Source organism: Sarcophilus harrisii, chromosome 4, assembly GCF_902635505.1.
Source record: "Sarcophilus harrisii chromosome 4, mSarHar1.11, whole genome shotgun sequence".
NCBI classification, from domain to species: domain Eukaryota; kingdom Metazoa; phylum Chordata; class Mammalia; order Dasyuromorphia; family Dasyuridae; genus Sarcophilus; species Sarcophilus harrisii.
In genome coordinates this window covers 193,104,554-193,125,564 of record NC_045429.1, presented here as the reverse complement: position 1 = coordinate 193,125,564, position 21,011 = coordinate 193,104,554, and the positions used below count along the sequence as shown (strand labels likewise).

Below are 21,011 nucleotides of genomic sequence, written 5' to 3'. Positions count from 1 at the left end.
TTTTTTTTATGGGAGGAGGTGAGATCAATGTTTTTTTTTTTTTTCCAAAACATGATTTTTATAGAAAATGTTTTGCATAACTTCACAGTGGGATAGAGGAAGAGAGAAAATCTGAAACTCAAAATTTAAAAAAAACAAAGGTAAAAAAATGGTTTTATATATAACTGGGGGAGATTTAAGAAGATTAAATATTAACTGTCCTAATCATCTTTATTTTTCTCTTTCAGACCCTCAAACTGACACAAGATCTAAAGAGGAGGAAATAAAAAATCCTTTGCCAAATCTGCTCTCAGCAAGTGGACAGTGACACCGTTTACAGCTTAATAACCTTTGTGAATCAATCCTGCATCATTTTCCTAATCAAGCAGAGACTGTTAATGGTCCCTCATCCCCCCCAGCAAAGCTCCTATTGAACTTGAGAACGTATGCAAAATCTTCCCTGTACAGGATGATGGAGCACCTTCTGTGGACACAGCACCCAACGCCTCTGCACCATTTTGTCAGTTTTGACACTGTGTACTCTCTAACAGTAGTTCCCTGCCAATGATCATGTGGTGTTATAATATAGCAATGGTTTATGGGCTCTTTTAAGTTTTGGTTTTGTGTTTGTTTCTTGCTTCTCTCACTCCTGTGCCCATGCAGTGTTTTGTTGTTGTTTTGTTGTTTTTTGGTTGTTTTTTATTTTTTCTGTTAACTAGATTCATTCACCCTTTCTTTCCCTGTTAAGCTGAAAACTTTGGAAGGAAGTAGACCCTTGCCAGTAATATTCATGCTTCTGGGATTCCTCTGACTACAGACTGTCGAGTCAAATAATCTAAGCTACATATTCTTCTGTATTTTGTCTGATATTCTCTCCTTAGAAACCTAACGATGGCACAATCATTTTCCAAAAAAGAGAACATAGCACAGGAGAAATGAAGAACAATGTGTCCGATGCAGTGTTTTGTTTTACTTTTTTTAAATTCTGAATGAGAAGCTTCTTTTAGAGGGTCTAACCAAAGAGACCCCCAGGCTGATACCCTATTGTCTAAATCAGGATGGCCTGTGGTTTTTATGGCTTGATCCCCATTCAGTGTAGTGGACCATCTTTTTATTGAGTGGAAACTCAGCTATTTTCAGGAGAGAATTAAGCTAAGATGCCCATTCATTGCCAAATACCACTTAGAAATTTCTTCTTTTTTTAAAAAAGTGGACAGGGAGGAAAGTAGTTCTCTTTTGCATTGAAAGTGAGATAAACTTTTCACAAGTATGGCAGGCCTAAAGTGGATAATCTATATGAAAAGTACAGATCAGACTGAGAAAGGGAGGGAATATAATTTGGATGTTTCATATTTTTTTCAAATGTTTCCTTGATTACTTTCCACCTCGATGTGTGATCAGATCTCCCAGAACTGTACAAGGGGAAGAGCTAATACCCCACAAACTGATTTTTTTTTATAAGTTTGGATTATTTTTGAACAAATGAAATGGTGGAAATGAAAGACCATTTTAAACTTTATGTTTATTTTTTTAGTTTTTTCCAAAAAAAATTTTTTAAGTTAATGGTGCTGTATAGTAGGTGCTTTCTGTTTAACCTGGAAAGTGTGATTATTTTTGTTAGTTTCTTTGGTAGGGAGGCAAGTTGGGTGTTCCACTGGTACAGGGAGAACCTGGTAAGAATTAGTCCAGCATTGGATCACTTGTCCAGCTCTATGAAAACTTTTTTCCCCATTTTGGATAAAATCATTATGCATATAAATGCATAAGTATATTTTATTATGTAGAGTACAGAAATGAATAATTATGCATAGGTGATAAGAATACAAACCTGTATTCCAGCCCAAAGTTTCAGTGTAGAAGTTCTCACTGATGTTGGTCCCATGCAGTATGTAGTGACTTTCTTCCACGACACACAAAATACACATGTACACCTGCCACCACCTACTGAGCACCTGCCACCATTATATGTATCAAGCCCCTTTTTTATTTCTTTACATAATCTTGGGGGCTGATATTGGTAGCAATTATACCTGGTATGTTGGGCATTCCATATGGTCTCTTAGTGCCTCCCCCAACCCTGCCATGCTTTTTTTTGTGTGTGATGATTCTGTTTGTTTTATTACATTTCACAAAATTTGTAAATGCTTGTGCAGTTGTGGTTATGGTAGACCAACCTGGACATGCCTTTTTTTTTGAATAACTTAAGATCTTGTCCTTTTGATTGCAAAAGGTAGTAGTAAGTGTATTCAAAATGGTCAGTTTGTCAATGGCAGGAACTTACTTCCTGTATTCCTGTACCATAATGAGAGCTTGAAAATTGTCCAATCTGTCAAATTTTGCTTGCTAGTCATTTCTGAAAGGCAAAAGGAAATCGGTGAAAGAGAAATACTCCATCTTCATTCCTCTGTCCTGAAAGGACAAGCTAGCAGAGTGGGCCGGAGAAGGAGAAGGGGAATGGTCTTTTTTGGGTTATTTTGTCAGATGACCTAATGTAACTAGCTAGTGATAAAGAGCTATTAGGCTATGTGAGAGTCCAGGGTACTCCAGCTAGAGAGCCTGAGATTACAATTCAATTCCTGAGTTATAAGGAAATTACTTTTTCATTGTTGCTCTAGACCCCAAGAGCTGTTTGGGGGTGAAAGAGGGCAGAAAGTAGGTCAGAAAAAATATGTAAATATGTTTAAGTTGGGGGGGAGGGAAGTCATTTAGTTCCCTTCAGTTATAAAGTATCTCTTATTCTCTACTTTTCCCACATTTGGTGGGTTTTAATCAGAGATTATTTTGAGAAAATATCTTGAACCCAGATTAGAATTTAATCTAAGACAGTTTAATGCGAGAAAGCACGGGATCAGGGAGCTACAGAACTGAACAGGAAGTCTTTTTTTCCCCCTTGATTGAATGACTCAGTAAAACAACAGCTTAAGCATGGGGGTGTTCTAAGTGAATGATTCCAGGAGGGCTACAAGAGGGGAAGGACTCAAGAACAGTGAGGAAGGTCCGATCCCATCTGGTTCTGGACTTTGAGTCCGTTCCTTTAGCCTCCCACAGGCTTGAACGTTCTCCTGATTCTGTACTGTGTCTCCTGCAGAAAGGAGCCCCAGGAGCTAAAAGGCCAAAGAGAGAAGCTTGTTCCCTGCTAGTTTACCCGAGCTGGGTGGAAGTACCAGTTGTACTCATCTCTCCCAAAAGACTAGACTTAAAGGAAAAGCTAGTCTGCTGTCTGCTCAGCCCATGCATCTCATCTGGAAGCACCATTACTGACTTCTGTGTCAGCTGAACAAAGTTTGAAAGCAAGCAGTGAACCCTGCTCTACTCTGGCTGTTTTTCAGATGTAGGATGCTAAATAGAAAATGCAATTCCCATAGGAGATCTGATCACTAGTATCAGTCAACCTAATTCCAATCCTTCCCAGCCCTTCCCTTAACCCCATTTCTAAGGGTAGTATGGGGAGGGCTGCCAGAAGAGTAACTAATATTCCTAATTAGACATGCACTCTCGGGAACTATTTCCCCTCTGAGACCCCAGACCCAAACACCTTTTACCAAAGTTAAGAAACAGCTTTATTGCAAGCTTTCCCTTTATGTACTCAAGTGCAGAATATGAGCTGCCCTTTTCAGGTTCAGGTACATCCTTAGCAGTGAATGAATCTGAAATTGTTTTTCTTTTTTTTTCTTTCATCTACCATAATGTTATTCTTGCTTTTTAAAAAAAAAAGTCATTTGGTGGATGTGTTATTACTAATTTTTTTTTATTTTTAAAAAAAAATATTAATCAGAGGGGAATGTTTGGATACAGTACAAAGCAGGCTTTGTGGTATTATGTGTGTGTTTGTGTGTGTGTTTTGATTTTAATAAACATGTCTACTGCCTCTCCTCCCTGAGGATGAAGCTCTTAGTGGCTCTCGATATTACCAGCAGATATTTCCCATTCATAGGGGTAAGATTTCAAGTTAGTTAACAATTTGTGTTCATTGAACTAAGGATGATAAGGACAGATTTATCTTGTGCCTGATGCATCTCTCTCTTTCTCTTTTTTTTTTTAATGGTCATCATTTGGGTTTCTGAAAGTCAACCAAGGCCAAAGTGGTACCACAGCCACTTAATTATTCCCCTCAGGAATGTAAGGGATTCAATGGGGATGGGTAAGGAAAAAGAAAAAGCAGTAGAAAAATTCAGGTCTTCAGTCTTTCCCAAAACCAAAATCAAAAGTTCTGCCTTTCCTTTAAAAAAAAAGAGTTTCTTCTAATAATTACACTCTGATTAAGGAAAACTAATCTTTCCAATACTAAAATTCTCTGATTCTTATTTTTTCTTGCAATATTTTGAGAATATGTAATTAAGTATGATTTTTTTTTAATTAAGAAAACCAGTTTGGTTTATGGGGAGATAATCATTGGCAAAGAGGTACGAAGTTCAGCATCTCTGGGAAAAGGGGCAAAAAGGAAAAAAGACTAGTTTTCCTGAAATCATGTCCATCAAAAAGATCTTATAGCAGATACACAAGTTATTAAAGAATTTTAGTGTTAATATTTAATACATAAGCGCTAAGCATCTAAAGTGGTAACATTTATGCAATTTGAACGATTGTGTATTTTTCTTATTTAATTTTATTTGTGATTTTTTTTTCTTTTGTGAACGATTGGTTATGAGGCTTCTGCCTAACTCCAGAAATATTTGTACCATTGCTTTAAAAAGCTATATGTTAGGACATTTATTTCTCTAAAATTATGTTATTGCTTGGCAATCAGTCTCCTCTCATATAATTGTCTTAGTACATGATGTGCATTGGAAATGTAAACAGATGTGGAGGACCAGATAAATTAGTTAATATTTGAAAAAAAATGTATTGTGCATTTTGGCTTCACATGTTAAACTTTTTTTTTCAGAAAAAAAAAAGTTGCATGAATGGAAAAAAAGTATCTGTATACAGTATCTGTAAAATTGTCTTTTCTGTTTTAGTTTCTTGCTAACAACCTGTACAAACTAGAATGATGTTAAACTCCTGTCTTCGGTGCATGGCCACAGTCAAAACATCTAAGAGCTAAGAGGCTCCTACTTTTTCTTTTCGAGTGAACACTATCCATTTGCATTCTCACTGAGGATCTTGTAAACTCTGTGTTGCCATGGATTGACTAACCAACTCCATACCCTATCTCTTCAGGAGGATCAAACTATTTTTGATTTGAGAATCTTTCCAAACAAAATAGAGATGCTGTACTTATTTTCCTCAGTGTTTATCTGTAGATATCACCTTGTGTATTCCATTTTCAATTGTAATCTAGTTTGTAAAAGAGATGGTGACCGCATGTAAATAAAGCATAATGACTCTACCCTGCTCCAAGAAAGTGTGGTATTCTCCAAATCCTTCCCCATTTGTTCCATCCTCCCCACCCCAATAACAGATTACTCCCCCCATTCACCCTGTTAGATGGCAATTGAGGATTCCCAGCCGAAGATCTTTGGGAGCTGATTACAGAAGGTATAAACCTTCTTAGAGTGTCAAAGTCTGGTCCTTAGGAACATCCCAACAGCTTAGGAAAATCAAAATATTGGGAAGTCTGAGGTTTATATGTTACTTATGACTCCTAAGTGAAGGTTCTATTGTACCAGCCCTGAGGTTGAGGAGACCAATAGAACCTTTTTGCTGTTGGGGGGCGGGGGGGCCTTTGACCTTGTCATAGTTTACATGGAGACTTTCCAGGTAAACCCCATTGAAAGAAATCTCAAGCATTTACATAGTCTCCCGCAACTCAAACGTGAAACTCACCTCAAAGTTATGACAGGGACAGAATCAATATTTACCATATTGTATACATTACCTTCAAAGTCTCTCTCAATTACCTTAGCCACTACTGAACTCCAACTTGTAATTTCTTAGTCTGGTTCAAGACTCTTTTTTGTTTGCTTATTTTTTTAATCACTAAATCCTTTAGAAAAAGTTAATTCCCTTCTAGAAATTCCCCAGATTAGGTTTATTTTTAATCTAAAGCATCGGCCAAAGTATTCACAGAATCACACAGACTTAGAACTGGAAAGGGAACGAAAACGAACTTCTTTATTTTATAGATGGCAGACAGGATAAATGACCTGTCCAATGCCTCACAATAAGGAGCAAAACCAGGCTTTGAAGCTAGATAATGATAACTTACTATTTCTAACACACTTAAAGGTTTGCAAAACAATTTTACACAAATCTCATTTGGACCGCAAAACAATTCTGTAGGGGAAATGCTGTTATTTTCCTCATTTTGCAGATGAAGAAACAGACATAAAGCAGATCACTGGCTTGCCCGCTCCTATGACTAAGAAGAGACCAAGCAGGATTAGAATCCAGACCTTCTCTCCTAAGTCCAACATTACGCTATCTAGCATAGACCTAACCCATCAGACTCCAAATTCAGTGCTCTTTCCACCATACCATTATGTTTGAATACCAGCACCAAGTTAAAGCTCTTTTTGCCTCCAGGTAGACTGGAAATAGATTGGATCCTGGGAATATTTTGGTTTAAGTATTAGTAGACTATGAGTTCCCCGACAAGGATTTGCAAAGGTCACTGTTGAAAAATTATCCATGCATATGTTTTGAAAATATAAAGCTTTAATAAAATAATAAAAGAATATGAGTTCCCTAAAGGCAGATACTGGCTTTTGTTTTGTCTTTGTATCTCTGATCCATCTTATGCCCAAGAGACTATGAATTCAAGATTCAAAGTTTTAGGATCTTAGGTTAAGAACTGGAAAGGTCCTCAGAAGCAGAAGATAGGAAATACGTCAGTGCCGCAGGTTTAAACTTAAGAGTTTTATCTTGGATGCCTTCCTCTCTCCCACTCCCACATCCAATCAGTTGCTAAGGTGAATCACTTGCACAAATCTGTCATATACATCTGACCCTGGTCCCTTCACACCTGGAGTATGGCAATAGTCTCTCTGCTTCAAGTCCCTCTCCACTTTAAGCTCAACCATCAAATTGATCTTAAAGCTAAGGTCTAACCATATAATCCCCCTATTCAACAGACTCTGGGGCTCCCTATTGCCTCCAGGATCAAATATAAGATCCTCTGTTGGGCTTTTTAAACCCTTCATAACCTGGGCTCTTAACCACCTTTCTATTAGTCGCAGACCTTTATCCCCCTTCTACTGTGCAATTGAGAGATACAAGCTCTTTGCTATTCTTTGTAAGACATTCCATCTCCTACTCAGTGCATTTCACTGGCATTCCCCCATGTTTAGGAACCTCTACCTTATCTTCTTCCTAACTTCTCAGGTTTTTGGAGGGTTTCAATTAAACTCTCAGTATTTGCAAGAGTCTGTCCTTGGCCCTCCTTAATCTTCCCTCTGAGATTACTCAAAGTTTATATTACATACATATACATACAGACCCATGCACATAACATATAGTTACACATACAAATATAAGACATACATAGATGTACAGATATGCACAATATATACACAGCTGCACATAAACAGGTTTATATGCACATACAGGTGTTTGTGTGTATAAAAATAAACAAATTTTATGTGTAAAATATGCACATATGCAATATATACATATATAACACACAAGGCATACACATGTACACAGCTTCATATACACATATAAATATGCATTTTGAGCATATATATGAGCACATATGTGCTCATACATACACAATACACAAATATATACATTTACACATGTATTAATATATGATACAAACAAGATATACATGTATATAAACATAACATAAGTATCTATGTCTATTTGGCTCATACATAGTTTGCATGTTATCACTCCTATATTAAACTGTGAGCAGGGACTGGGTTTTTTGTTTGTTTTGTTTTTTGCCTTTCTTTGTATTTCTAGAACTTAGCACAGTGCCTGGCACATATTAGGTACTTAATTAAGGCTTGTTGATTTGCTGGCTCTCTGTTCTCCTCCTACCCACTGGACTTTGTACTTCTTGTCTCCTACATCCCTAAGTATCCTCCTAAGCTCTGTCTTCTCTTTTCTCTTTATATTCTCTCACTTAGTAATCTTATCAGTTCTCAGGGGTTCATTTATCTCATGAAGATTTTACTGAGATCCATTTCTCCACCTCTAATCTTTTTCCTGACCTCCAGTCTCACATTACTAACTATCTACTGGAAATTTCAAAGCATCTCATCTTCAACTTAAAACAAAACTTACTGTCTTATTCCAAAACCCTACCCTCCCACCAGCTTTCTAGTTACCCTGATTCACCATTTCAGTGTCTTCCTCCATTCCTCACTCTTGCTTACTCACCCAAATATCCAGTCATCTGCAAAATCCCATACTACAACAGTTAGTAAATTGGCCCCTTCATTCCACTCCCCTAAGTACCACTCTACTTATGACCTTTATTGCTTTCCCCCTGAAGTCTCGTAGTTGCTCTCCTGGTCTCAAATCTTTCCCCACAGCAATCTATCCTCCACAGAGCTGCCCAAATGATTTTCCTAAATCATAGGCTTGACCATGTCATCTCTTACTTATAAACTCCAAATGATACTCCAATGGCTCCCTACTACCTTTGGAATTAAATATAAGCTCCACAGCCTGGCATTTAAAGCTTTTCACAACTTGACCCCTTCTTATCTTCCTAGTCTTTTAGCACAACCTTCCCTTCCATGACTATCTGGCCTACTTACCATTAATCACACACTGCTGCATTAATCCCCTGCCTGTGTGCCTTTCCAGGAATGTTCTTCTCTTTTCCTCTGCCTCTTAGAATTCCTGGCTTCCTTCAAGACTCAGCTCAAGTGCCAATGTCCTGTAGGAGGCTTTTCCAGCTAATGCCTTTTTCCTCTACTTTGCATGAATCTTGTCTGTACTAATTTATGCATGTGTTCTCTCTGATTTTAGATTGAAAGTTTCTGGAGGGCAGTGATGGGCTTTATTTTTCAATTTTTCTTTATATCTCTAGCACTTTGCACAGTGTTTGGCCCCTAATTAATAAATGTTATTTGATGGATTATCTATAAAGTGGATGTTTTGCAAAGAGGTACAGGAGACAGAGGAAAGAAGGCTTGGGTTTGTGCCAAATCTGACACATTTTAGTTGTGTGTGCCCATGGGCAAGTGATCTAACAGTGTGCCCAAGGGTCACTTACAGAGCAGTTGCCATCCTGAATGGGTTGAAGAAAATTTCTTCACCAGGAGACTCTTATCCTAATGAAATCATAGGGCCAAAGAAATGGAAACAATGTTTGTACTCCAGCGCAGGGCTTAGGTGAGAACATGTGCTTTGTAACCCACAATGCTCTAGAAATGTAAGCATTTGTGCTCATTGAAGGTGCTCAACCTTCAATGGAAGAAGTTTTCAGAATCTCTGGACCTAAGAACCTTTCCTTCTGCAAGAAGGGACCTCAGGGGGAAAGCCTGGAGAGACTTACGTGAACTGATGCTAAGTGAAATGAGTATAACCGAGAGAACACTGTCCGTAGCAACAAGATTATATGATGATCAACTCTAACGGACCTGCTTCTTTTCAACAAGAAGTGATTCAAGTCAATTCCAATAGACTTGGGATGGAGAGAGCCGTGCATCCGGAAAGGACTTTCTTTTTCACTTTTTTTGTTGTTTGTTTCCTTTTTTCCTCTCTCTCTCTCATTTTCTGGATCTGATTTTTCTTGTTCAGCATGGTAACTGTGGAAATATGTATAGAATAATTGCACATTTTTAACTTATATTGGATTATTTGATGGAGGGAGAAAACCTTGGAACGCAAGGTTTTGCAAGGGTGAAGGTTGAAAACTAACTTTGCATGTATTCTGAAAAAGAAAATAGGAAGAAAAAGGATCCCAGGGAATTGTTTAGGGGGTGTCATACTGAGTGGCGTTTTGTCAAAGGCTGTCAGAGGAGGGTATTGCGTGCGCGCAGAAAGCTCTGACGTTCCCTTTTTGCTGCTGGGTCAACGAGCAGGAAGAAGGATGTCACCCAGAGAGCCTTGCTCCCGCAAGCCAGATCTGGAAACAAGATCTCCGTCTTCCTGGGCAGAGCGGGAAGCTCGGGCCCCTGCAGCTGCAGCAACGTAGAAGAGGTAGAACAAATAATAAAAGGCTGGGCTCTTCACAACCCGCCCTTCCAGTCGGTCGGCGGGGCGGACTCCGTCCCGCCCCCTCACGCCACAGCCGCTGCGGAGGGCCGGCCCGCTGAGGTCGGCTACCTGAGCTCTCCTCCGCCCGGCTGCGCCCTCTCACCTGTACGGGACACAGCCGTCCCCGGGAGGAAGGGAAACGAGAGCGGCCGCGTTGGCGTCGGACTTACTGCGCAAGATGCTGGGAGCTGGGCTGGGTATCCGGAGATTTTCGTTTGGCGCCTAAATCTGGTTCACTGACCCACTGTGGGACTTGGGGAGTTGGGGGTGGGTGGGGAGAGGAGGGGAGGGGGTGTTCATTTAGTGTCTCAATACTACAGGTAAAGTAAATCCAAATCACTTGAGGATCGTAGCATCGCCTCCCTGACTTCGTGGCCCGAAGGACAAAAACTGACAATAATTGTAGGTTGGAGCATAGTGCATAAAAGTGTTTCAGAAAGATCTGGATTCCAATCCAGCCTCACACCTTACTAGTTGTATGATTGGGGAATGTTAAGAGTCCTCATGTGTAAAATGGGAATGAAAATACCACTTCTGACAACAAGCAGTGATGAAACTTTTATTATGTCCCAGATGCTCTCTAATTTCTGGCGACACAAGCCAGGATCAAATGAAATGAGAAAACTTATGTAATATTCTCCCAGCTCATTTTGGCCCCACCTGATTTCCCTGGCTTTTTTCAAATTCCAATTAAAATCCCACCCACTGAAAGATTTTCCCAATTCCCACTAAGGCTTGTGCCTTTATTTCTGTGGATTATCTCCAATTTATTCCGAATATAGCTTGTTTAATCATAGCTGTTTGCATGTGTTCTCCCCCTTAAAACAGAGTTTTCTGAGAATAGGCATTGTTTTTTCCTTTTCTCTGTATCCCCAGCTTAACACAAGTGCCTATCACATAGTAGGTGCTTTACAAATGTTTCTCGTCTAACTGCCTAACTTAGCAACACTTGAAATGCTATTTCTAGCTATTTCTAAGCTATTTCTATTATTCCACGTCCTCACAGGTGCTTTTAAGGAGAAAACACTGAGCAACTTAAAGAATTCCTTAGAACAAAAGGTCAATTAAAAATATAGAGATTTTTGCATCTTTTGCCATTTTCAAAGTGTCATAAAATACTGAGTTAGGCATTCCCCAAGGGCTAGCTGTTTGCTTTCTCCTCTGTCTAATCCAGTTTCAGACCTGGTAAGGATTTCAGAGACCATCTCTCCTAAACTCCTAATTTTATAGATAAGGAACTTGGCTTTCAGAAAGGTTAAGTGACTTACCCAAGATCCCACAGTAAGTAGCAGAGCTCAATATGAATTCAGGTCCTTTATCTCTAATGCTCCACTTCAGCTCTTGTGCTATGATGTTAATAAAGATTTTGTTTCCACCCTCCAGATTCCCCACACACAAACTTATTTTTTTTTTACTAAATATTTTTATTTTTCAAAATATATGCATGGATAATTTTTCAACATTGATCTTTGCAAAACTTTGTGTTCCAATTTCCCCCCCTTTCCCCATCCCCTTCCCTATATGGCAAGTAATCCAAAATATATGTTAAATCCAATATATGCATTCATATATATACAATTATCTTGCTGCACAAGAAAAATCAGATCAAAAAGGAAAAAAATAAGAAAGTAAATAAAATGCAAGTAAACAACAACAAAAAAAATGAAAATGCTTATATTGTAATCCACACTCAGTTCCCAGAGTCCTCTCTCTGGGTCACACAAACTTTTTAAAAGCAAGGATTTACTCGAGTTGGTTCCCCAAGGATTTCAAATCCAAAATTTCCTTCCTAGAAGGCACAGAAATGAAGAATTGGTCTTATCTTTGGCTTTCTAGAGGAGAAAACAGAGATGGCAACCCATGAAAGAAAGGGTATCTAAAAAATAAGTGATAATCAAAAAAAGCCCTCCCCACTTCTCTTGTTCAGTGTCTGCCTCTCCATAGTGAGTGTATTTGAGGTTTTCTTGGCAGATACTGGAATGATTTTTACAGATAAAGAAACTGAGACAGAGTTAAATGACTTGCGCAGACAGGGTCACACAACTAGTAAGTGTCTGAGGCCAGATTGGAACTCGGGAAGATAAAGTCTTCTGCTCTAAAGATCCATCACTGTTTACCTTGCCACCCAGCTGCTTAATCTCACCTTATTTTGCAGATAAATCACTAGTTTTCTCAAAACACTAGTCTAAGTCAGGGACTTAGCAAATAATTACTCCCCTTTCTCAAATAGGGAAACTGAAGCAGCATTTAACTGAGCTCATTCGATCTGTCTTTCACACTTTTCCCAGCTGCATTCCCTCTTGTAACCTGCCTGTGCTGGGCCCATTTTTCCTACTGGCTAGCATTGCTTTTGATGATATCCATTGTTTGCCCAGTGAATGTCAAAGCCAGCTGATGTCTCAGTGGATAGAATCAGGAAGACCCGAGTTTAAATTTACTGGCTGTGTGATTTTGGACAAATTACTTAACCTGTCTTAGTTTCCTCCAGTTAAAAAAAAATGGGGACGGGGAGGGTTACAATAATAGCACCAACTTTGAATTGATAGGTGCTCCATAAATGCTTCTCCCCTTCCCTTCTGCTGTATTTTCTTCCCCAGGCCTAATAAAGCCTCTCCTGTTTTCCATTTGGAATTTGGGACCAGATTTGTTATTTCATTGATCTAGGGAACTGCCAGGACAGGTAGCACCTTTGTAAACTGGTGTATTATCCAGAGCAAATCACTAATCCAGGGTCACACAGCCAGCATGTGTCAAAGTAAGTCCTTGAACTCAGGTCTTCTCGACTCTGTCCACTACTCCCCATTGCCTACTGGCCATTACTCAAAAGAAAATGCATCAGGCAAAAAGGAAGGCACCAGACAGATGGAAGGGGAGAAGGAAAGCAGGAGAAAAGTGGAATAGAAATAGGAGAGAAAGACAGAAGACAAAGAGTGGAGGGAAGAAAAGGAAGGGCTTTTTGATATTTTCAGAAGAGGCTGTTTCCTTGGGCCCCAGAGGGGCAGCCCTGGGAGCCAGCTGGTGCTGGGACTTGCTGTATCCCATCCTCACTGTCCTGAAGAAGTAAGCTGATACAGGAGCCCAGAGCTCGGTTGGAATGTCTGTCAGAAGCTGACAGAAAGCCAAGATAATTCACTGCCAGTTGAAGGGGTGTTATCCACAGAAAGGCTGCAAGTTGGACTCAGCCCAGACAAGAGGGAGCTGTTTCTATCAGCATATGTGGGTGGGGGAGGGAAATGGGTATCTTTCTATCACCCCCTACAGCCCTCAGTTCCTCCAACTCCTCAGGGATGTCCAACCCTTGAAGCTCTTGGGGGAATAACTCTGCCTTTAGGCTCTGCAAGTGAATCCAGAATCCCCTCATGGAAAGCCATTTTGTCCTGAGACTGAGTTTTTCTTGATAAAGTTCCAACTCTGGACTTGATCCAGCCTAATGCTTAAGGGAAATAGATTAGACTTAGAAAGGCAATGAAAATGGGTTGGAGGGGCAGAGCAATTCAGTACCAGAGAGGCTAGATCAGAAAAATGGTAGATCGGTAAAATGAGAAAGTTGCACTTCCTGGCATCTGAGGTCCCTTCCAGCTCAGAGGTTAAGCTACTATTTATTCGCCTGTCCAAATACATGCCTATCCTTCCACCTTCCACCTGTGGGGGTTTATGTCATCATCTTCAAATGATCCTGAAAACTCTGGGACACCAGCTTGGGGAGGATCTTTTTTTGGGGGTGGGGAGACAGGGGTCGCTGTGCCTTCAGACATCCAAATATGTAGCAAAGGAGACTGCCAAACAAGGTCTGGATACCTTATTGAAATGTTTTTCAAGATGGATATTTGTGAATATAATTTCTTCTACCAACACATATGCTTTCTCGAACTGGTAATTTGTTGTTATATATTTTGGTTCCTTCCTGATGCTCTATTGGGCACATGACAATGTTCTCTTTAGTTTTAGTTTGTTTTGTGTTCCTTTTCTATTTTTCTTATTCTTTTTTTAAATAAAATACATTTTTAAAAGCATAACCAAAAAATATTTTTCAGGGTGCTTTGCCAACCTTTTCCCATAATTTTCAAATTCCATTTGATGTCCCTACAAAAGAATTTGGTGTATCTAGTCTTCATTCATTTATACTCCACTCATCAGAATGTTGAGCAGGACAATTCTATGTCAAGGAAATTATCTCAGCCCTTTCCAGACACAGCCAAGAAGCTACCAGTTAGTCGCAAAACTAAATAAATAAACAGGCTCAAAACTCAAAAGGCTTCAGTGGGTGTCTAAACCTTGAATAGATAAACCCTTAAATTTACTGGAAACTAGACCCACAGAAGTTCTCCTCACAGACCTTAAGAATAAGAAGAAATTGCCTTTAAAAATCCCCACCTGACCAGAGATGGAAAATGTCCATACAAACTTGAGGGATGAAACTTGGTATCCTGCATCAATCTTTCCACCTCCCCTCCTTTCACATACACACAGACATAGACACACATATACACACACACATACCCCCCAAAACTGTCATAAAACCCCCAGATGGTACAAGCAGAAAGAAAGAACGAGCTTCACAATTTACACTCTCCACAGGATCTAGAGGCTTCCTGCTGTTCACAGGTGACTGGATTTTATTTTGTCAAACTTGGCTTCCCAGAAGAACTGGAGGCCTCCTTTTGCTTTTCAGCTTTTCTCCGTCATATCCATCTGCCCATTCTATATCCTTTGCCAAATCCCAAGGACAGCTGCCCTCCTACCCTTTGCTGAGACAGAAGGGAGGAGAGCAGAGCAATTGGCAGAGGTGGATCAGAAGGGATGTAAGCTAGAATTGTAGGACTTTGGACTTCATCTTTCAAAAATATAAACTTTGTATCTTAATGAAATCTTCCTGAAGACACAGCAAGCAGGCATTGGAGCCATGGAGACTTGAGTTCAAGTACCCCTTAGATAAATTTTGATTATACAATTTGGTTTTTCCAAGTCACAATCTCCTTGTGATTTCACTGGTGCAGGAATCTCCCAGCGAGAAAAGGTTGCCATCTTTTCTGCAAGAATCTAAAGTCTAGTCTAGATCATAGCTTCTTAAACTGTTTCCATTTGTGAACCCTTTTTACCTGAGAAATTTTTATGTGACCTCAGATATATAGATATATAAAATAGGTATAAAAAACATTTACTAATAGTAAATCATAATTTCATGACTTCCACATTTAATTATGAGACCCTAAATGGAGCCCTGAACCACAGTTTAAGAAGCTGGGCATTAGGACATTGAGCAGTTAAGAGAAGAGCCCCAGCACCCACAGTCAGAATGTGTCAGAGGATACCAGAATTCGGGGTTTACTGACTCAGAAACAGAATCTTGTGAGAACTGGGAAAGTTGGGGAAGTACCTTAAGGTCGCATAAAGGGAGTAATGGTAGAAGCTGCTATGGCTGGCCAGGGGCGAGGTGCCATCAGTACTCTGAAAAATGATCCGATTAACCAAGCCCAGTAGAGAACCAGGCCAGTAGCAGAGGTGCTAGGGGAAGGATTTGTCCAACTGGTGATGCTTCAGCCAAAAGAGAAACTCTGATGTGAATGTGTGTAATAATTTGAGCTCAATTTCCAAAGATTCAAAGGGTGATAGAAAAGAATATAACCCTTAGTTTGGGGAGGGAAGCTTTTTAAAATATTTCTTTTCTTGTTATAGTTTCTCAAGAAATATATATTTATTAAAAAAAAAAAAGCCATCTCTAGAGTCTTAACACTTGCCAGTTGTATGACTTTGGCCAAGTCATAGCCTTTCCCAATCATCTCATCTGTAAAATGGAAGTAATAATAATAATAATACTTATCTTACCTACTTTATAGATTTAACATTCAATTCTAAAAATATTTTAAAGTACCTATTATGGCCTAAGCGCTATGCTAGGCACTGGAGATACAAAATCAAAAATAGTCCCTGTCCTCAAGGAGCTTACATTCTACTGAACCAAGGAGTAAAAGATGGAATGTAGATAAGTTAGCATAAAATAATATGAAATAATTTCAAAAGGTAGAGCTTGTGTTAATACTCTCTGAGAGATCTCTGGGTCTGGAATCTGTAAAAGGCTCCAGAGGATTTACCCCTGAACTACATCAAAGGAAGTGAGGGATACAAGGAAAGAGACTTAAGAAGGAGGTACATTCAAGCTCCAAGATTATAGCCCTCTTTTCTGGTTGGTGTGTCTCTGGCTTGGAGGACCATGTCATGTGTCTCCCAATCCTTACTTCATTCCTGGTTCCACTCTTCATTCTCCAGATTTCGCTACCTCCCCTCCAAAAGCCTGTACCCACCTTGGGTATCATCAACCATCCCCAGTTCCATTTCCAGCTCCCACTTATTTTCTTCCCTCTATTAAAGTATAAGCTCGTAAAATTTAGAAACTGTCTTTTTTTAAAATTGTATTTGTAACTCTAGATTTCTTATTTGCATATAAGAAAGCTCTTGATAAGTTCTATCAAAACAATAATAGTTTTCCTTTTTTGATCCAAATTTAATAGACACTAAATAAAATAAAGATTTCCATAAATATTGTAAAACAGAGAATTGGACATGAAAAGGAAAATCTCCTAATGTAAAAAAAAACCTCCTTGTTTTTCTTTTAAAGAATATGCTGAAAGTTATCTGATTGTCACTACAACTGAGGGGAATAGAGCTACATTCTGAAGTGATACCGTAAAGAGCCGAATGCCCACTGACATTTCACTTGAACAAAGCTAAATTTCTTATGAACAAGGATAAAGTTGAATTTTCTCCATCAAGCTCTTTCAGGGGATTTCTCTTGGGAGATCATCCTCTTCCTCCAAACTCAGCAGCTGTTATAGATGGACAGATAATTCTCTGAGTGGGCTGCAGAAAAGCTGAGTCACTTACTGACCAAGTCTATTTGGGGACTTTCCAAGAGGGAAACTGAGAATAAAAGACAGACAAGAATCATTACTTTGAAGCTATATTGCCTAGGGCAATGCTCGATCGTGAGTCACGGGGCCTCTGTTTCCCCATCTCCAAAATGAGGGCATTGGACTATTTTATTTAGTAAAAAAATCCCACTTTGTAAACTGTAGAGCAATATATAGAAATTTGGACTGCCATTAATTTTCCAACTCCTGTTTACCATGAAGAAATGGGTCATCCTCTTGATGCTTGAATATTTACTTGGTCATTTTCCAGCCTTGTATCAATATGGGTTAAGAGAGACTCTTTTCATCATCCTTATGTCATAGATTCAATTCAGCAATCATTAATCATCTATCAGGTAAAGACAGCTATATTGGTAGGTACTGGTCTAGCTTTATCCTGGTTCTGGTTCTCTGACACATTCTAACTGTGGGATCTTGGGGCTCATCACTTAAATGCTCAGTGCCTTAATCTAAGCAAAACTTCTAAGAGTCTAAATTCAAAGGAGAAATCAAACTATATTTGTAAAGGGGAATTTTCTCCCTGGAAGTTACCTGTACCACTTGTAATCCTTCCCCTCTCAAATAAGAGTATATCAGACACTGTAATAGGTCCAGGATATATAATGATAAAAAAGGGCAGTCCTGGCTCCCAAAGCGTCAAAAGGATATAATATGTTTACAGGTGATAAAATAAAAAGTAATTTGAGGAGTGAGAGAGATCAATCTAGTAATTGAAGAGATTGGGGGGAGGCTTTATGCAGAATGTGCAAAGCCCTTGAGACTTGAAGGCTCTAAACACAAAGTTGGGGATATGGAGGGAATTCGTTCCATGTATGGGGAGTGGCTGAGGGAGTTGTAGGGATGACATAAACTATTACTGCCAGCCCACAATGAGCTCATGGGTTTACTAGATCAGAACTTTTCCCACAAAATTCTATTTTCAAAAAGGGATGTGCAGGGAGAGGTAAAACTATCTTTCAGGGTCCTTTCTGGTACATGGTGGGAGGAGACCAAGCTTGTAGTCACCTGTCTGGATATTCCTGGGCCTAACTACAGGGCATTTAGTTATCTTATCCAGACGTGGGTCCCTCTGGCTTTTCTTAACCAGAGAAATTAAAGGGTCATACATACTACACAGCCTACTTTTTTTTTTTTGCCAAAGAAAATTATAGACTCTGGGAACATGGAGACCCACAAGTTTCCTCTGAATCATTTCTAAGGCGGCACACTGCATCTTGGAACATTAAAAGGAAAGGCCTGCAATAGGTGTGAACTAAGTCATTTCAAAGCAACCTTAAATACAGCTATCAGAAAAATGGAGAGGTGGGGTCCACAGTGGAGTTAACTCTTAAAGAGCCTTTTGGGAACAGTTTTTTAAAATATATTTTAAATTTTTTTTATGAACTTAACATCAATATGAACATTTATATATATTATCAAATTAAATAATATGTAATTGCTTTGCAAACTTTAAAGTGCTATTATTACAAAGGTTTTCATATAGAAAAATGGGATTATAAATGAAATGTGAATGTTATATACCCTTTGTTTTCTTTTAAATGAGAACAGAAGTTCTTAATATTTTTGTCTGTGTCATGGACCTCTTTGACACATTAGTGAAGCCTATGGACCCCATTTCAGCAAAATATTTTAAATGAATAAAACAAAATACATAGGATTACAAAAGAAGCCAATTATATTGAAATACATTATCATTATTTAAAAAATATGTTCATGGATCCCAGGACAAAAACTCCTATTAAATCATGTATTTCTAAATTTAACATAGTACAATGCCTACTTGTTTTTGTTCCTCTATTTCTTTAAATCTTTCATTATTGTCCTTTTCTTTTCCTTTTTGAAGGGAAATTTAATGGTTAGTACATCAATTTTATTATTTTCTTTTGCTTTTAAATTTTATTTTATTTTCTCCAGTTACATGGAAAATTGGGAACAATTAGAGATTGAGTCCAACTCTCTCTTTCTTACAAATGTAAAAACTGAGGCAGAGAGAAATTAGCTGATTTTTCCAAAGTCAAATAGCTAGTAATTACAAATAACTCGTATTTAGTTTAGGACAAGATCTTTCTGCCTGCAAGACCAGCATCCCATCTACCTTATTCTATCATCTAGCTGCCCAAGATATCATCTTTATGATATTCACCACCACCACCACCACCACTACCAATAACAACAACTTAGCTGCCTAGGGGAGTCATAGATGTAGACCAAAAGGGACCTCCTTATTGTACAGGTAAGGAAACTGAGCCCCAAGGTGAAGTATTTAAGTGACTTGTCCAGGGTCACATAGCCAGCTTCAGAAGTAGAGATTTGAACTCATATTCTTTGACTTCAGAGTCAATAGTCTAGTGTAGAGTTTCTTAATTATTCTTATGTCATGGATCCCTTCTCAGAATAATGTTTCAAAATCCTTAAAATAAAATTCATGAATGCATAATATTTGTACAAAATAAAAGACATACAAAGCCAAAAATTAATTTAAAAATAAAGATTTAATTTTTATCAATCAAAATTCATGGACCTCAGCTATATCCCAAAGTCATACAAAAAAAAGGAAGGAGGGGAAAGGACTTATTCATACAAAATATTTATAGCAGCTCTTTTTTGATGGCTAAGAATTAGAAATGAAAGGGATACCCATCAATTGGTAAAAAGACTAAACAAGCTATGATTGTCATGGAACTTATTATGCTATAAGAAGAGACAATCAGGATGATTTCAGAAAAACCTGGAAAGACTTCCATGAACAGATACATAATGAAGTGAACATACCAGGAGAACATTATTGTTCAGTGAAGAAATATGAATGATTTCACTATTTTCAGCAATACAATGATCCAAAACCATCCCAAAGGACCAATGATGAAGCATACTTATCACCTCCCAAAAAGCAAACAAACAAACAAAAAAAAAAAAAACTGATATTGTTTGAATAGACTAAAGCATGATCTTTTTCACTTTTTTTCTTTCATTTTTTTCCTTTTATCCAAGTCTTCTTGTACAAAATGACCAATATGGACTTTTTTTATGATTGCATATATGTAATCTATATTGGATTGCTTTCTGTCTCAGGGAGGATGGGAGCAAAGGAAGGGATAGAATTTGAACTCAAAACTTTTAAAACAATAAAAAAAAAGTTTTATCATGTAATTGGGGGAAAATAAAATATGTATTTTAAAAGATTCATAGACCCCTTGAAATCTATCCGTGGAACCCTAGTTAAGAATTCTTGCTCTAGAGAAATGACTTGCCCAGAGTCCCACAGCCAAGATGTGTGAGAGACAGAATTTGCATCAAGATCTGCTTGATTCTGAAGCTCTCTACCCATTATATTACACTGCCTTAATGCATCCTCCTTATAATAATAATTACTACTTTCTATCATGATACCTAGGGAAATAAGGGGTTAACATGGCTGTGGTGGCTGGCCCAGCTGGGGATCATTAGTACCAAAGGGGGCCAGCCAGGAGAAGACATCAGGCGGCTGTGAGGTGGGGCTGCTAGGACTGTGTGTTACTGAAGGAAATGGGAAGGGAAGGTTGTTTTTCTTATTTACAACTTTGGTTTGGTTTTTACGCTTCAGAGAGGAGCTATGAGCTTTTACTTACTTGAACGTGGCTTTTCAGTCCTGGAACCAGCAGCACCCACAGTAAATCCACTAAATCGCTTGCCACCCCTTGTGTGGTACAACCCAAAGCGAGGTTGATGTTGGTTCTCGGCCAATTGTCTGGCTTGGGTAGAAGATGGGATTTTCCAGCCTGGAATGGGATGTTTTTGCTTCACTGGGCTCTGTCCCCACAAGCCAAACAGAGAATTGGCACAAATACCCAGGTGAGCACTTCACTTTCTCTTCCCCTGGCATTCTTTGAAGCATTGATTCAATTCTCCCCTTTGCTCTAAACCTAGGGGTGAAGGATTAGATTTGTTGGAGCTGGTTGTGTTCAGAAAAGACAAAGGAAGTCTCAAGACCTGGTGCTCTTAAAAGAAGGGGGGAAAAAAGGCAACAGA

General features: G+C 38.8%; 1 protein-coding gene across 1 annotated transcript in view; it reads left to right on the top strand.

The window, feature by feature from the left end:
* Positions 1 to 5,308, top strand: part of FOXO3 (forkhead box O3) — a 170,689-nt gene extending 165,381 nt beyond the window's left edge. The window contains exon 3 of the mRNA XM_023503142.2: positions 228 to 5,308. The gene's annotated coding sequence lies outside the window, so the exon portion shown is untranslated. The remainder of the gene's footprint in view (positions 1 to 227) is intronic.
* The last annotated feature ends 15,703 nt before the right edge of the window (positions 5,309 to 21,011 follow it).